At 49.5% G+C, this 17,339-nt stretch overlaps 1 protein-coding gene across 4 annotated transcripts in view; it reads right to left on the bottom strand.

Annotated features, from left to right (window-relative positions):
* The window catches only part of LOC108523475 (cyclin-Y-like protein 2), a 99,578-nt gene extending 82,443 nt beyond the window's left edge, over positions 1-17,135 (bottom strand). For 2 of the 4 annotated variants that reach the window (XM_017864119.1, XM_017864136.1), the window contains exons 1-3: positions 17,029-17,135; positions 832-956; positions 414-758 (exon numbers count right to left, since the gene is read on the bottom strand). The gene's annotated coding sequence lies outside the window, so the exon portion shown is untranslated. The remainder of the gene's footprint in view (positions 1-413; positions 759-831; positions 957-17,028) is intronic. The other 2 variants (XM_017864129.1, XM_017864143.1) reach the window with 2 other exon arrangements.
* Between the last annotated feature and the right edge of the window lie 204 nt (positions 17,136-17,339).

Below are 17,339 nucleotides of genomic sequence, written 5' to 3'. Positions count from 1 at the left end.
TCCAGGAATGGCTCAGGCCAAAAATATCATTCTTAATTCTTCTTTCCTCACCCACCCCCACAGCCAACATCCAATCCAATAGCAAACCTGGTGTCTCTTTCTTCAGAATGTGCCCCAAATTCATCCCTTTCCCATATCTCTCTGTCAGGTGCCTCGTAACAGGTCTCCTGTTTCCCCTTTCCCCTGCCCTTTCCATTCTTGTCCCACAAATCAGCCAGAGAGACTGAAACTACAGAAATCCCACCCTGTCACTTCTCTGTGTACAACTCTGCAGGGCTCTCTAGCACACTTTGATTAAAACCCAAGGTCCTTCCTTGGTCTTCAAGACCACATGCTTTAGCCCTGCCACCCTGTCCAACTTCCCTTAAGGCCACTCTCTGGCCCACACTTACTGTCTTCCCCTGGATACCTACCTCCTCACATCCAGGCTCTGCACTCACTGTGCCCTCCTCCTGGGACTCTGGCTGCCAGATCCGGCTCTGCCTCCCTCTCACGAACCAGGTCTCTCAGAGGGTTTCATCACCCAGCCACCCTCTCCCACATTGCTTACTTCGTTCTGTTGTCCCAGTGACACTTAGCACATTTTGTTCATGAGCTTGTTTTCCTCACTCATGGTCTGACTCTCCTCCACTCTGGATTTGTGCTCCATGAAGGGGAGGATCTTGTTGATTTTAGTCCCTGGAAGCGTGCCTGGCACATAATAGATGCTCAGAAGTATTCATTTAGTGAATATTGGCTCAATGTATGTGATGCTGGACCTAGAAAAAAATGAGAGCTGTCTTGTCTGATTTTAGGAGGGAAAATGGAAAAAGAGAAAAGGAAATGACTTACCCAAGGGCAAGAGGACTAGAAACCAGATCACCTGACTGCCATTTCTAAGACTCCCTGTGGCACCATTTTATACCATCCAGGAGGGAAGAGGCTCAGTAGGAACTAGAGGTGGGCAGCAAGCGAGGCTGGAGAGCAAAGAGAAGGGAGAGTTTGGCACCCAGGAGTGGCAAGGGTAGGCCTTATAGTCGTTGCTGTAACTCTGGAAGGGAAGACAAAGGCCTTTTCCAACACAGGTGTAAGCACTGGGGAGACAGAGGGAGGTTCCAAGAAGGGCTCACCTGACTGACTCTCACAGTCTGCTACTCCCCTGTTCAAGCCCTCTCCTGCCTTCCTAGGGAAGTACAGCCTCTTGTCTCCAGCAAACCCCAAACCTTCTGGCCTCCTGGAGTGCTCAGTACCTACCTTTGCCTGGACTGCCAGTGACCACATCCGAGGCCTGGTCGCTCACTGAGTCCAGCCTAGGTTCAGTCTCTTCCTTGAGCCTCTCCAGATAATCTTGGCTTGTAGCATTTTTGTTCTCATTCTGCAGACTGACTTGTGCACTTTGGTTGGGGGAGTTGGTGGTGGACGTTCTTCTGTTTCTTACTAGATTGTTAGTGTCTCCAGGGCAGGTACCCTGCTATGTTCTTTGACCCCCCTCCCTTCTCCATCGCAGTTCCTGAAATGATTCTGGCTTGTCACAGTTGCTCAGCAAGTATGCATTTGCTCCTTGGTTGGATTAGAAGAGGTGTGGTGATTGGAAGGGAAGATGGGCTAGGGGGCAGGGGGTGAGTGTGTGGTAGGGAAGGTGGGACAAGGATGATTGAAATGGGTGGGTGGCTGGGTACACAGATGTGTGAGTGAGTGGTAGATGGATAAATTGGAGGGGCTTGGCTGGCTGGCTACAAGAGTACTTGGATAACCATGTGAATTAAGGGTCACTGGGACAGGAGCCAAAAGTATGGTGTGTGGGGTCCCCTTGCTCCTCAGACAAGTAAAAGTTGTCTGAGTTTTCATCACCATCTGTCAAGCTCTCTGACTCAGCTCTTTTCGTCTAGAAGGTGACAGAGACCCCAAGAGCCCCTGGGAAGCAAAGGGGAGATGATATCGGGGTTTTTCAGGTATAATTGGTTTTGTTTGCAAGTCTCCCCCTCCCCAAAGCTAAGAAATTCCATGGGCAACTGAGTAACTCTGAGGAAATCTCTCCCTGACTGTCCACCGAGAAATATTATCTAAGAATCGCAGGACCAAAAACAGAGAGGCACTTGGCAAGTTCATCTACTTCCTTCAGGCAGAACCATGCCCACCCTTCCACATTCCTAGTCATCTCCAGGCAGGGAGGCCTCACATTCCCACCCTGAAGTCCAGAGTAATGCCCAGCCCAGGGATTCTCATCTGAGGTGATTTTGCCCCCCAGGGACATTCAGCAATGTTAGAAAGCATTTTCATTGTCACAGCTGGGGGATGCTACTACTGGCACCCAGCAGATATTGGCTAAGTTTGCTGCTCAACATCCTATAATCCAGGTCAGCCTCATACACGGGATTATCTTGTCAAAGTGTCAGTGATGCTGAGGTGGAGAAACCCTGGTTTAAACCAATTCCCTGCAGCTTTAGAGAGATTTAATAGACACATAATGTGAACTACGTTTAAAATGTTAAAATTTTGAATGGTCACATTAAAAAAGTAAAAAGTAAAATTATGTTAATATGATAGCTCACTTATCCCAATGTATCCAAAATATTGCCATTTCACCATGTAATTAGTATACACAATTCTTAATGAGAGTTTTAACTGGTATTCAGAATCCAGTGTGTATTTCACACAGCATGTTTCAGTTGAGACCAGCCACATTTCAGACATTTGACAGCCTCTTGTGTTCAATGAAGGCCAGAAGGGTATGTGGTCTCTTCTTTCAGCCCCATAGGCGTATGCAATGGGGAGGGTCTTGTGTTTCTCTGTGCTGTGCTGACCCTCTCCTCCCATCTGTGAGCCTTGCCTGGTAGTGGTCTCTGGAAGATAAGGAGGAGCAGAAGCTCAGATGGTGCCACTGCAGCCAGAGCTGCACCACAGAGAACGAGGCTCCCAGGCTCAGCCAGATGGAGATCATCAAGTGCTCAGGTCAGGGTAGGGGCCAGGGCATCATTGTAGTATCCTGGGTGGTGGGGATGAATTAACTGCCTCAGATTTTGTGCAGCGTGTTCAGGTCAAGCACTGAAGCCCAAGGAATGAGGCTGAAGGATGTAAAGATAAATTTCAAATTCCTCACCTTCTCCACACCCCTCAGCCCAGCTAGGTTCCACCCTCTTCATAACAATGATTGTCACTATTGAGATCATCTATGAGTCAAAACTTTGTGGGACATTTTGTGGCCAAAGCTCACTGAGTTCTCACAATACCCCTGAGAGGGAGGTATTGTGAACCTGTTTTACAAAAAGGGAAACTGGGCTGAAGGATACGTAGGGGATTTGCTAAGATCGTATACCTACAGAGCAGCAGGGCCAGAGTTTATATCCAGATCTGTCCAGCTCTGGGGCACACCTCTTCCTCTTAGCCAGGCTGCCTCCCTCTAATCCTGATCCCCGTAATTTACTTCTGAGGGGAGGAACACTGGAACTGGTTTCGCCATCTAGACGTTGAGATTATGAGGAAAGGAAGAGAAAGGCCAAGAATTTACTGAATGCCACTCGCATGCCAGGACTGTGCTGGGCACTCTCATGAGATGAGTCTCATTTTACTTCCTTGCAAGCCCTGTTTGCAAATTTGAAAACTGAGGCTTCGAAAGTGAGTTAACCTGCCTGAAATCACATGGAGAAGAGGGAGTTGAGGAAGGAAAAGAATCTCCTTCCGCTTGAGGCCGAGTGCTGTGGGTTTTTGACAATCCTTTCATGCTGTTGTTTCCCTGGGTCCCCCAGAGAATGGAGAACAAGGTGTGTGCCCTAGGCCACAGTCATACCTGTAGCTATCACTTGGTCTGAACTGTACCCATGTGACTGACAGGAAAGTGGAATGGTGCGTCAGAAGCCCTCGGTTTCACTCCAAGCTCTCCTGTCAATTAGCTGTGAGACCTTTGGCAAATCCCTGAATACTTCTAGTTTTGATCTAAGATCTAAGGGGCAGGAGCTGTGTTTATTTCTTTTGACCCTCAATGCCTAGCACAGGATCTGGCACATATAATATAGTTACTTAATTTTTGTTGACTATGTCTAAACATGGCATAGTTCCTTACTAGACATTTATTAACTTTTTAAAAAAACATGGAGTGCTTTGTTCTAATGACCCCCTGGAAGTCCAATATGTAGAGTAGGTAAAGATAATTCTTATTTGAGTGGTGGTGGGGAGGAGGCCAGGGCCTGACATTCTTGTATTCCCCATGGTGATCCTGAAGTCATCTCCATTGGGTAGGTACACCCAAGGTCCCTTCCATTTCTGATATTCTGTGATTATATTTCCAACTCCACCTCCCTACTCAGACTCTCAAGCATAGAAGAAGCATAGGTTTCCAAGCCACTGCCCCCAGCCTCCCAAGATGAGGATGAGGACATCCAAGGTATCATAACCTGCCAGAAGAGGCAGAGGTAGCAGGTGGTGAAGGCTGCATAGGCCCCCATCTGGGAGAGGCAGGAGGCAGAGGAGGGAAGGGACAGCTGAGACCCTGGCAGGCCATGCAACATCTCCTAGTCCCCAAGAAGGAACTGGAGACCCCACCTCACCAGAGACAAAGCCAGGAGCAGCGGGGTCCCTGGGCCCTGGAGGAGGAGAGCTTGGTGAGCAGGGAACCAAGAGGGAGGGAAAAAAACAGAGAAGTCCCCAGTTTCACAGAAATCCTCCATGCTAGAGAAGACAGCACTGGATGAGAGACTGGTCTCAGAAGAAACTTCCATCTCCAAGAAGGTGCTAGCCTTGGAGAAAACTATCTGAGAAGACAGTGGTATCAGAAAAGACAGCTCAGAGAAGAAGCTGGTTCCAGAAAAGTCAGGTGTCTCAGAGAAGACACTGGCCCCAAGAAAGGCATCAGTGTTGGAGAAGATAGCAGTGAGAGAGCAAAGGTCCATCTCAGAGAAGTCGGTTCTAGAAAAGACAAGTGTCTGAGAAAACACACCAGGCTCATAAAGGAGACTGGTATCTGAGAAAGGTCACCGGTCCTAAAGAGCCTGACCAGACATCAATCTGGCTCCAAAAAGGACCACAGCCTCAGCGCAGCCCAGGCCCAGGAGCAGCCGGCCTCTCCGGAGGCCAAGCCACCACTGAGAGGCAGACAGAAACGACCCTCCCTTGAAAGAAACTGCCATCCTCTGCAGAGCAGGGTGTGTTGGGCCCTCTGACTGTGGTCTCCTGCCTCTCACTAGTCACACTCCAGGTTAGCAGTGTCCCATCCCTCCTACCCTTCCACCTCCCACCCTTGAGGGCTCCCTCCTATTTCCACCCAGGTGGTCTCTGGCTCCCTCTCTGTCTCCCATCCACCCCACTAAGGCAGGCTGGTCTTGGCAGTCTCTTCCCCACTGTCTCCTTCCAGCCATGGTCAGAACAGGGACTAAGATGGGGCAGGCTGCTGGACTTGAAGGGGCACCAGCCATGGGGCAGGGAGACCTGGTACCTACCCCCTACCACATCCTCATCCAGGCCTGGACTCCAGGGCTCCAGCAGACTATTGGGAAGCCTCAGATTTTTCCCAAAGCTCCCCTAGGAAGCTCTGCCTGGTGGCCTGGCCCCAAGGAAATGCATCCACCAACCACTCTTGCAGAAGGTGAAGGAGGCAGGAGAGACAGGCAGAGTACTGTCTCACTTTCCCCTTCTCCTGCAACTCCTGGGATGAGTCATGGGGTCTATAGCTGCCTGAGCCCACTGGGCTCTAGACCTCTGTGTGATGCTCGCCCTGCCCTGTCTGGATGAAAACCTCCAGCAAGGAGGGAGAGGCAGACCCCTTCATCCACTCAACGCACCTGCAGTAGCTCCCTCAAATACTCCAGCCCAGGACCACCTCCTTTCAGGTGAGAGCACAGCACACCCTTGTCTTGAATCCACTGCAAGGTAAACTGAGTAATCTGGCACCCATCACAGCATAGGAGCTTTGGATTAGATAGGACAATGCTCTGGATAGAGTAGGGCTTTGTGTTCCCCAAGCAGACAAGGCTGTGCTAAATAAAGGAGAGTAGGTTAGTGACCCAGGAACTGGGTGCCAGTAAGCATGAGCAGCCCCACATAGTGGGCAAGGTCAGAGCTGCAGATGATGGTACAGGCTAGGATGGCGCTGGGCTTTAGGAGACCCACACCTTCCTTCATCGGTTCCTGGCCTCACTTAGGAAGCTTGTACAGGAGCAGTGGGGAGAGGTGGAGAGCAACAGGGCTCTCCCACTGCTCTCTGCTAGGTCACTGCCCCAACAGTACAAAGTATGCGGGGTGGAGAAATCTCATATTGCCTTGTCCTAGTGTTCATTCTTGATTATTTGGTTCACAGGGTCACTCACTCATTCACTGGGCATTGTGTCTCTAATGTGTGCCAGGCCGTAGGGAGGAGACTGAAGGCCCAGTGTTGATCGGTGCCCCACAGGGCTGGCAGGCAGTGGGGAGGCAGATAGGAAAACAGCTAGTTACAGGTTCCCTAGAAGGAAGCCTGGAGAAGGGCTTGTGACCCTGACTGGTGTATGGGATTTCACAGTTATGTTTACTAGACAAGACAAGGGTCTTTAATGAAGGATTGTCCACAGACTTCTTTGGTCACAGTTGATGCTTGGTGGAAGGGGTAGGATATCCATGGAGGAGGAAGCATCCTGACTTGAGGACTTGAGGGGGTGACCGACCTCCCCAGGACTCTCAAAAGCCACCGCTTTTCCTGTCCCCTTCAGATGAGCCCTAGGAAAGACAACTGAGAAACCACTTTAACCTGCAGGTGGGGGCCAGGGGGACTGGAAGCCCCAGCTCTTTCCTGTTGATCATGTTCAAATTGTTTTCTGAGTATCTGCCACCCATGCCCCTTGTGCCAGGCTGTACCCTATGATACACAAAACGAACATGCATTCCTTGCCCAGGGCTCCAGATCTGGTGAGGGATGGGATTAATAGGAGAGACTATAACTGGATTAGATGGAACAGGGAAATAGGATCAGGGAGAGCTGCTTGGAGGAGGCAGGGCTTGGATGGGACACCAAAGAAGGAGAAGGGTTTAGTCTTGAGGTGGGAAGGAGGAGGAAGCTTTTCAGGAGGGAGACCAGGAACAGCATAAGGAGGGAAAGCCTCTGCCTCAGCAGGTCTGGTGTGGGGGCCTGTGGATCTGTGGGATTAATAAGCGTCCCCATGCTCTGTAACATTGATACAAGGAGTTTGAGGACCATGCTTTGGGAAAAAATATATCAGATCTGAAAAGCAGTTGCATATATGTGTTAGGAATTTAATCCACTCGTGCTGTATTCATCTGCCCTCTAAACATTCACTGAAGGTGACTGTGCTAGGCTAGGCCTGGGGGTTGCGGTGGGGATGGAAGAGGATAAGTACAAAGATGAATGGCAGAGCTGGTGCCCCCAAGCAACTCACATGAGACCATAAAACACACACAGACCACTCAAGCAGGGAGGTGCAGGGACAGCAATATCAAACCCAGGGTTAGGAGGTCAGGAGTAGCTGCAATCGCTCAGCCTGTGAGAGCTGGGGAAGGTATTATGAAGCAATTGACATTCAACATGGAACTTGAAGAACTAGTGGGATGTTTTCAGGTGGAAAACTGGAGGAATGGCATTTCCAATAGAAGGAACACCATGTGGAAGGGCACAGTGAAGAGCATGGGTGTTCTGTTAGCTGGCACATAGGCATGGGGTGTGGGCAGGGGGAAGGACCAGATAATGAGAGCCTTGTGTGCTGTGCCAAGGAGTTTGGCCCCTGTTCTGAAGTCTAAGGGGTCAGAGCTGGAAGGACAGGATCAGATTTATGTCAGGTATAAGCAGCCTGGTGAAGAGCTCTGGGTGGCAGGCTGGGGAGCAGACAGATGTTGATTGTTTAGGTGGGGAAGATGGAAAGGAGGGACCTGACTCAGGAGGTGTCTTTGAGGTGAAAGTGATAGATGTGGGAAGAGAAGAGGAGAAGGAAGGAGTGGAAGATGTTCTGATCCTGGGGATGTCCTACTGAGTGGGATGTTTCTCAGGAACGGAGAAAAATTCCTGGAATCTGGAAGTTCTTCACTTAGCCAAGTCAACATAGTACACTCTGTGATGGAGGACCATGTTCTCTTTGGTGCTGGGGACTAGTCCTTCAGTCCTAGGGACAGGTCTGGTCTTCCTTCCTGAGGTGGGAGTTTCTCTTGTGACTTGTCTGTCCTGTTTTCCATTCTGCAGTGCCAGCATGAGGCTCCCGGCCAGCACACCTCCAGAGGTGTGGAGGATACCTGATGTGCTGGGCATGGCCTGTGCACCTCACCTGTACGGGTCAGGGAGCATTTTGTGTTCTTGGTTCCCAGAGATCAGAATCCATTAAGTTTGCGCGTTCTGACACTGAGCCCTTCACTGCTCATGTGGGTATAGTCAGCAAACACTGCCTCTTGGAGAAGGAACTGGCAGATCGGCCTACAGCCAGAAGGTGGGATGCTCAGGGCCTGTAAGGGATCTTTAGGCTGATTAGCTCTCAGGTCTCCAAAACCAAAATCTTGGCCATGACAGTGCTAGAAACCTCTGTATTTTCGTATGTCAAGTAATGTTGGCAGAACCTTAAGTTACCATCATGTTCCTGAGCCCATCTCCTTAGTTGAGCACATAGCTCCCTAGGGACAGTGAGGGAGCTTTTTCAGGTGTATATAGCATACTCTGGATGTAACAGGAGTGAGGCAGAGTCTATCCTCAATCCAGGGCCTCTGAAAATGCCTTGCTGCTGCAAGTGGCCCTAAACCCTAGGATAGAAGGCTCTCTGTTTAGGAGATCTTGAGGCTCTTAGGGGTGGTGATGTCAGGCTCAACCTGTGGATCAAAAGGACCCAGGAGTCTGGAGATCAAGACTCCCAGATACCCTTTTCTTCCCTGATGTCTTTTACTCTGGGCCCATTTGTGGTAGGATGATCTGGAGCAGAGAAGGAACAGCCCCCAGAGCAATGAGTCATTTCAGGGGTAGATACAGGGGAGGTAAGGGAGCAATGGACAGGCCTGTGGATCAGATTATAGCAGAGGGAAGGGGTAGGTCTGGGTCACTTCCCTTTCAGGAAGAGGGAGAATACACTGGGCATGGGGGCTGGGCCTGGGGGATCTTGAGCCCCTCACTGTCCTGCCTTAGTCCCTGATCTCCACCTTGATTCTCTCAATCAGGAGGCATGAAGAGTCAGCAACCACAACAGGACTCAGTGGGAAAAGAAATCTGACCCCTAACTGGACACTGAGGGACAGGAAGGGGCTTGGCTCTGGGGGAGAGGGTCACAGGTGCATGGTGGGAGATCCTCACATACTCCCTTGTGTGCACACACTAATGTGACTGCAATTGCACAGTCCAACCACCCAGAATGCCCCATACCTGCTCACACAGGCTGGTCTGAAACAACCACAGGAGCACAGGAGAACCCTCAGCTGACTTTGCTTCCCTGCAGCTCTGCAGAGCCCCCGCCCTTCCAGCCAACAGATTGCAGGGCTCTGACCCATTCTGGGCGTATCATTCATGCAAAGGAATGTGCTTTATGAGTCTGTTCTCACATTGTTATAAGGAAATACCCGAGGCTCGGTAATTTATAAAGGAAATAGTTTTAATAGACTCACAATTCCACATGGCTTGGAAGGCCTCGGGAAACTTAAAATCATGGTGGAAGGCAAAGGGGAAGCAAGCCACCTTCTTCACAAGATGGCAGAAAGGAGAATGACCAAAGAAGGAACTTACCCAAACACTTATAAAATAATCAGATCTCATTAGAACTCACTCACTGTCATGAAAACTGCATGGGGGAAAATGCACCCATGATTCACTTACCTCCACCTGGTCTCTCCCTTGTCACATGGGAATTTTGGGAATTACAATTTAAGATGAGATTTTGGGTAGGGACAAAGCCAAACTCTATCAATTGCCTTCCTATCCAGTGGCCCCTTCCTCTCCCAGCCTTTCCTTGTCCTAGCTCTTTGCCCCACAGGTGTGACAAACCCTGCCAAGACAGACCTTCGAGTCTGCATCTCAAGAGGTCTCCCTCATGCCAGAGCCATGACTCTTGCAGAAGCACCCCTGTGTCTCATTGCCTCTGCCCCCTGTCTGCCTATGGACCTGTCTGGCCAGGGCCTCTAGGGCTCAGGGATATTGGTGAGACTCAGCCAACTTCTTCCCAGCCCAGCCTCTGGGAGCAGGTGTGCCCTGACACCTTGTCTCACTGCAGGCACAGCAGATACTGGAATCTGTGCTGGTACACATAAGCACTATGGGGGCTCAGCACCCTATCTGAAGATGTCCACCCCTTTCAGCTCACTTCTAGAGTCAGGTGCAGTGTCTCTCAAGAACTCCAGGGTCATCTATCTCATCAGCTTCCAGCATGTGCCTCCATGTGTCTGTGATGTCCCCATCACTGAGGTCCTGATCTGCTCCCAGCTGCTTGTCCCTCCTCTTCTCCTCACATGGGCTGTGTGAGCTTGTAGAATGATGAGCCATCAGAGACTCTAGGACCAACCACCCTAAGAAAGTCAGCCTGTTGCCCCTCAGCCCCTTCAGACTGTAGTTTAATGCTTTTCTTTCAATCATTAGAACTCTAACTGTTGATTGACTACTCTGGTGCTACCCATAACCAGAGGGGATGAGACCATGTGCAGAGCCCTGCCTACTCCCCATAAGCATGTGGGGCAGGAGCCCTGCCCTGGCTCCATGATTCTGGATGAGGGCTCCTGTCTCAGATCCAGGGTCCAGGGAACAGAGGACCTCAGAGCCCCATCTGTGCAGGATTCCCAGTGCCCCTGGGCTGGCCCACCTCCAACCAGTGAGTTTCCTGTGCCTTGTTCCCTGTGACTGCACTGAGTTAGGAGTACCAGGACCTGAGGGCCCTGCCCCAAGCAAACCTCACCCACTTCCAGGGCCAGAGTTTGGTGAGTATTCCAATTCCACAGCTAAGAGTTGGAGGACAAATCAAGGACAGGACAGAGGAATGGGGTCAGTCCTGCCCAGAGCTTTGGGTGATTTCAACAGCTCTGGCTCCACCAGAACCTCCAATGTGACCCTGATACATTTCCCTCCTCTGAGCCTCAAGCAGATAACCTTCACATGGTCATGTTCTAAACTTTGGAAAGTTCCCCTCACACGTAAACTTTCTTAGTAAGCAAAATTCTCCCCACACAGACTTAGGAGAGGCTCCTAAAAGCCTTTCCCAGGTAGTGGGGCCCGACTCCCCCAGAGTAAGAGCCTGAGAGGACACTGGGGGCTTTTCCTGCAGCTTCAGATCCAGGGGTGGGGCCCTTCATGCCTGCACACTCTCCCTGGGGTACCCATTGAGGGCAGGCTGCTGGGGAAATGTCAGGGGCACCACTCCATAGCTCCCTCTCATTTGTATGTGTGAATCCAACACATGAGGTCCCTGCCCTCATTCCTGTTGGGGACACAGCTAATAAAGTGACCAGCATGTGTCCAAGATGACTTCATTTGGAAGTTAGATGAGTAGTAGCCACTGGGTAGGCAGGTGGGTGGGGAGGCCTCTTTAGAAGAGGATGACATTGAGCACCCTCTGGAGACAGAACAGGACTCCCACTCACCAGTCTTTGACCTGCTCACCTGCTGTACTGTCACAGTGGCCCTGGGACCCCATAAGTGGCCTGTCCTCTTGTGGCTCCTGAAATTTGCAAGCACTGTTTCAGCACATGCTTTCTCCTGCCACTGCAGCTTGGATTTCTCTTGCCATCGATTGTTGTACTGGAAGGTGACTTTTGTTACATCACTTTGCAAGGACAGGGATATCCACAATGGGCTGGGAGTAACTCTTTGCTGTTGAGCAGTGGCTGCTGGATGGTGGCTGGATTTCCTCACTGGCTAAGTGACTGTCTTATAGCTTCCTGAACAGAGCTCCTGCCTTGGAACAGTCAGTAGAAGCCTCACACATGAAGTCCATGATACCCAGGATCTACTGGGGTTTGTCCATTGGGCTCTGTAGGGTTCTAGATGCCCAGATCCCTCTTCCAGGCATCCAGACAAGTAAGCTGTAGTCTGTTTGAAGGGCTGTTCAGCTTACAAGGAACAATAAGCCACCCTTAAGTTAAGGGAGGGTTTAGGAAAAGCAATTCCTACATTCTAGGTTATTCCAGGCCAGGACACAAAGCAAGCCTGGGCCCTGGTGGGCTAGAATGGGAAAGAGAGATTAAAGGTTCCCTGACTTTCCCCTGAGCAGCCTGGCTTCTTTTGCACTCTCCACTTTATCCCCCACCCCATTTATCTCTCTCTGTCAAGCCCCTTGCTTTCCTGTTATCTCCTCCTTCTCAGGATGCTGGCTGGCAGGCATGTGGCTTCAGCTGGCCCTGCTGTGGATCTGCTAGTAGTGTGGAGGCCCACATGGAGGAAGATACATCTGGCTGGGGAATCAAGGCCACAGGACTCAGAGGCCACCAGGGATTGTGGAGGGGATGGGGTCCTGAATGGTGTGGAGCAAATGGAAGTCCCATGTGCAGAGGATTCTTTCAAGGACAGAAGCAGTAGATGCAACACAGTAGTTCCCAAGGCAGCAGGATTGAGAGAAGAATTTGAGGACTGGAAAGGCAGGACATGTGGTCGAGTGATTGAAGAAGGGGGCAGATAATGGCAAGACTTCATTCTTTGTCCACAAACAGAAGAGTGTGGATCACAAGTAGGCAAGATCTGCAGGTTTCAGGGGACTCATGGGGAAGGGGAAGGCCTGGTCCAGAGGACCATGTCTCCTTCAGAGCCAAGCAGGACCTAGGCTGTGAGGATCAAGTAGAAGAGTCAGCTCAGCTGCCACCAGACTTGCTTTCCTCCTCTCTCATTTTCATTACGCACTGAACCTATAATGTGCCAGCAATGAACACAAACATACACATGCATAGGCATCCACGTGCAAGCCAATGGACTGCCTGGGTCCTGAACTATGTATTTATAATCTGGTAGCTTTGGCAGATTATGGTCTTACATCGCTTGATTTTAAAACCATTGAGAAATGATCTTTATCAGTCCTCACTCCCCCCGCTCAAACAGCTTCCTGTTTTAGGTTTTTGAATGAAAACTCTGCTTTGTATCTGACCTCTTGTAGCACTTTAAGTCTATTCCCTGGGAGGAGGGCTTGCCACATGGCCTTGGGAGTCATGGAGAAGATTCATCCTGCAGATATTCTCACTGAGCCCTGCAGAGCCAGCAGCCTGCCAACACTGCTCAGCCCAACAAAAGGAGCAAGCAGCCTGGTCATGGGGTGACCTTTCCTAGTAGACAAAACTGTCTCCACATAGATTTAGGAGTGTGTGTCCACAGCATCAGCTCAAATGCAGCTGCAGGTGCGCTTTTACCCTCTGACTTCCAAGATCCTGGCACACAGATTAAGGAACGTCTTGGAAGTTGCCTTCTGCCCCCAAACTCTGCTCTCAGCCTGCAATCCCAGGCCTGGGTGGCCTCTGCTTTATCAGGACTCTCAAGAGGGACTCTCAAGAGGGTTTACTTTGTGTGCTTGTTCCTGTGTGTCTGCTCTGGTTTCAAATAGCTTATCTGAGCACCTGGAGGGCCACATGGGCATTTATGGCATGGGGCACATGTTCCTGTAGTTTTGCTCCTGCACCTGCCAAAATAGCCAACACCCCCCACCGCCATTTGCTGATTCTGCCTGTCCGCTGCCACACATTCTTCCTGACACAGGGCTGGCTCACCAGTCTCCATCCCAAAGGCCTGCTTCAAGCCCTCTCCAGCCCTTGCCCTCACCCACTCCCTGCTGAGATTGAGCAGGATCTGTCAGCAACTGCTGATCTTATATAAGTCTGGGGCAGGGCTCTGAGGAAAGAGAGAGAGAGTGGAGGGAGAGACATGAGGATCTTTGGCCCTGGCACCTTTGCCCAGAGTCCACCTACATCTACAGAAATCCATGGTCCCTCCTGGAGGAGGCCACACTTCAGAGAAGGTGTTGTCATGGTTGGGCTTTGATATGGTTTGGCCCTGTGTCCCCCACCCAAATCTCATCTTGAATTGTAATCCCCACGTGTCAAAGGAGGGTCCTGGTGGGAGGTGATTGGATCAGGGGGTGGTTTTCCCCATGCTGTTCTCATGATAGTGAGTTCTTATGAGATCTGATGGTTTAAGAGTGTGGCACTTCCCTCTTTTTTTTTTTTTTTTTTGACAGAGTCTTGCTTTGTCGCCCAGGCTGGGGTGCAGTGGCACGATTTCGGCTCACTGCAAGCTCAGCCTCCCGGGTTCATGCCATTCTCCTGCCTCAGCCTCCTGAGTAGCTGGGACTACAGGCACCTGCCACCACACCTGGCTAATTTTTGTTTTGTATTTTTTAGTAGAGACAGAGGGCACTTCCTTCTTCTACTGCCACGTAAGAAGTGCCTTGCTTCCCCTTCAATTTCTGCCATGATTGTAAGTTTCCTGAGTCCTCCCCAGCCATGCAGAATTGTGAGTCAATTAAGGCTCTTTATAATTACCCAGTCTCGGGTAGTTCTTTATAGTCCTGTGAAAATGGACTAACACAGGCTCCAAGATTAGTGCAGTAGAGCAGAGCGAACTTCGTGATAGTAACTGGAGACTAGGGTTGGAGTCCTGAATCTGCTACTAAAGATGTTGTATGCTCTTGGGTAAGTCACTTCCCCTGGCTGAACCTCAATGTTCTCATCTGTAGTGTAGACTAGATGTTTGCTAGTTCTCTGCCTGCTATAAACACAATGAAGCTCTAAGTAACAGGGACTCCCCCAAATTGCTTTGTCCATCCTCTGCACTCCAGGCCAAGGACCACCAAAACCTTTCCAGGTAGAATCTTCCTGAGCCCCAGAGAACAGAGACTGCAGCCAAATTAGTCACATGAGTCCCTGTGGTCATATTCTTAATGGCAGGAACTCAGAAACTGTCCTGTAACCATTGGGAAAGACTAAATGTGCAGCAGCAGGCAAGGACAACTGGAGTGCCTCTCCAGGCTGACACATGGATTCCATTTGATTTTCCTAACTCAGAACCATTCCCTCCTGAGAGAAAAGCCTGAACTGAGCAGTACTTGAGGCTGGTAAGGAAAGGCCTCACTAGGAGAGCCTTCCATGCGGTGTGTGTCTAGCTTGTTGGCAGGACAGGGTCAAGCCTGGGTCCATGCAAGTGTGACCTTTGTCCCAACACACCCCTAGAGACAGGGCTTGTTCTGTGCCTAGGAGTGGTAGAGAAAGTGTCCCTTGATTTTTCAACTCCTCCTCAACAGGCTAAAGACTGTTTGGGGAGAGGGTTGGCTTGTGTGTAAGGAGTTCCAAAGAACATCCCTGGCTTGGTGCAGCTGAGAAGCCACTGCCCTCCCAAATTCTTCCTCTGGCCCTTGTCTTACCAGGCACATTATTTTTCTCTCAGGCAAAAGAGGAATCAAAGAGGATCAAGTTGCCTGCTGCCATCTACCTTTTGCCTTTCCCTTCCACTTCCCCCAGCCTGTCACCCTCTTCTCCTGGTGGGCTAAAAGTGGCAAGTTTGGGAAGATCACAGCTGAGTGTTTGGGACAAGGATTGAGGGGTGGGGTTGGTGTTCCTCAAGACAAACATCATGTTCTCACTTATTCGTGGGAGCTAATAATTAAAATGATTGAACTCATGAAGATAGAGAGTAGAAGGATGGTTACCAGAGGCTGGAAGGGGTATTGGAGTGGAGGGAGAAGTGGGGAGGATTAATTGGTACAAAAACATAGTTAGAAAAACACCTAGTATTTGCTAGCACAACAGGGTGACTAGGGTCAAAAATAAATTAATCATACATTTAAAATATCTAGAAGTACATAATTGGATTGTTTGTAACACAAACAATAAATGTTTGAGGGAATGGATATCCCATTTACCCTGATGTAATTTTGATGCATTTTCATGCTGTATAAAAATATCTCATATACTCCATAAGTATATACACCTACTCTGTACCCACAAAAATTAAAAATAAATAAAAAAGAAACTCAGGGACTGTTTCTGAAACACTGGAACTTGAGGCTTATCTATTTGATAGACAAGTTAACAGAAGTCCAGAGTGGATGAGTTACTTAACTAAGGTCACACAACAGAAGCAGAGTTTTAAACACAGGTTTTCTTGACCCCAATGATATGGCTTCGATGACTGGAGGAACACCAGGGTCCTTTGTCCTGCATGAATTTATATAACATGACACAAACACACATGGAGTGGTTTTAAGGAGCAGAGAGTTTAGTAGGCAAAAAAGAAGGAAGAAGCTCCCTGGTAGAGAGACAGAGGGAGGGGGGGCCCAAATGGAGAGAGGAAACCACCAGAGCAGCAGAAAATAGTAGGCTATATTAGGAGGCTGGAGGAGGCGGTGCCTGATTTGACTACCACCTAGGGGATTGGTTTGACCAGGCAAGTCATTTGTGTAGACCATGAAAAACCTGTTCCTTTCACACTAGCCCTTTAATATGCAAATACAGGCCGCCATGATGTTCTGCAGACCTGGAGATCTCTGGGCGGGGGCGGGGGCCGGGGTGGGGGGAGCTGATGCTTAGCACTCATGGTGGCAAGGAGAAGAGGATGGGAATCCCCATATTGGATGGACCCACTTTCTAATGACTGGCATTTGTATATCAAAGTTTGCTGGCCTGGCCCTTCAAGTCATTTTTCTGCTAGAAAAGAAACGTTTTGGGAGTTGCTTCTAAGAAAAAAACTTACCAAGGAGCCCTTATCTTATCTGCCTAAAATAATTTATTAATAACTCATATGATATTAGCCCCCGAGGAGATGTGACCCTAACTGCTGTTAGGGGGATTTGGGCAATGACTCTTTCTGATTACTTCCTGCTGAAAAGGGGTGTTGATTGGAGAACTGCAGTTAGGTCTCCTCCAGGAGTTGATCTAAGGGTCCTTGGAAGAATGGCGTGTTCCTGCATGGTTCTGTTTGCAGCACCATTTGGAGTTTGATTTCAGAGGAAACAATTCAAGTTATAGTATTGAGTATACAGGTTCAAATGTTAATACAGGACATGTAAGCAAGAGGGGGCTTAATACAGGAGCTAACCAATTCCATAAAGAATAATGGAATTTATTAAAGAGGGATTATAGCCACCTGGGACTGAAGTCTGCATATTCTCTTAGCCTGTTAATACTTTTTATTTGATCTTTACGTACCTGTAGATTTTCCTCTACTAGAGATGTTAATCCAGAAGCAGTATGTTTCATTTAAAAGTGCACACCAGTACCTCCTACTTCAGCTGTGAGGACATCTAAGGCCTGTCTCTTTTGTGCTACTACTGAGGATAAAGAGTCTATAGAATGTTGTTGTGCCTCTGTGGCACCATAGTTACCTTCCATTCTTGTTGCATCATAATAGAGATACTAAATATTGATCTTTCAAGGAGAGGGATGCCTGTAAACCAGAATAGGCCACCGGCTATAGAATTTCCCATCCATGTTTCTTTTCAAGTTGGGGTTGTCATGTG

Source organism: Rhinopithecus bieti, unplaced genomic scaffold, assembly GCF_001698545.2.
Source record: "Rhinopithecus bieti isolate Rb0 unplaced genomic scaffold, ASM169854v2 scaffold_3340, whole genome shotgun sequence".
In the NCBI taxonomy this organism is placed as follows: Eukaryota; Metazoa; Chordata; class Mammalia; order Primates; family Cercopithecidae; genus Rhinopithecus; species Rhinopithecus bieti.
The sequence above is the reverse complement of the archived record's forward strand: the minus strand, read 5'-3'. Positions and strand labels throughout refer to the sequence as shown.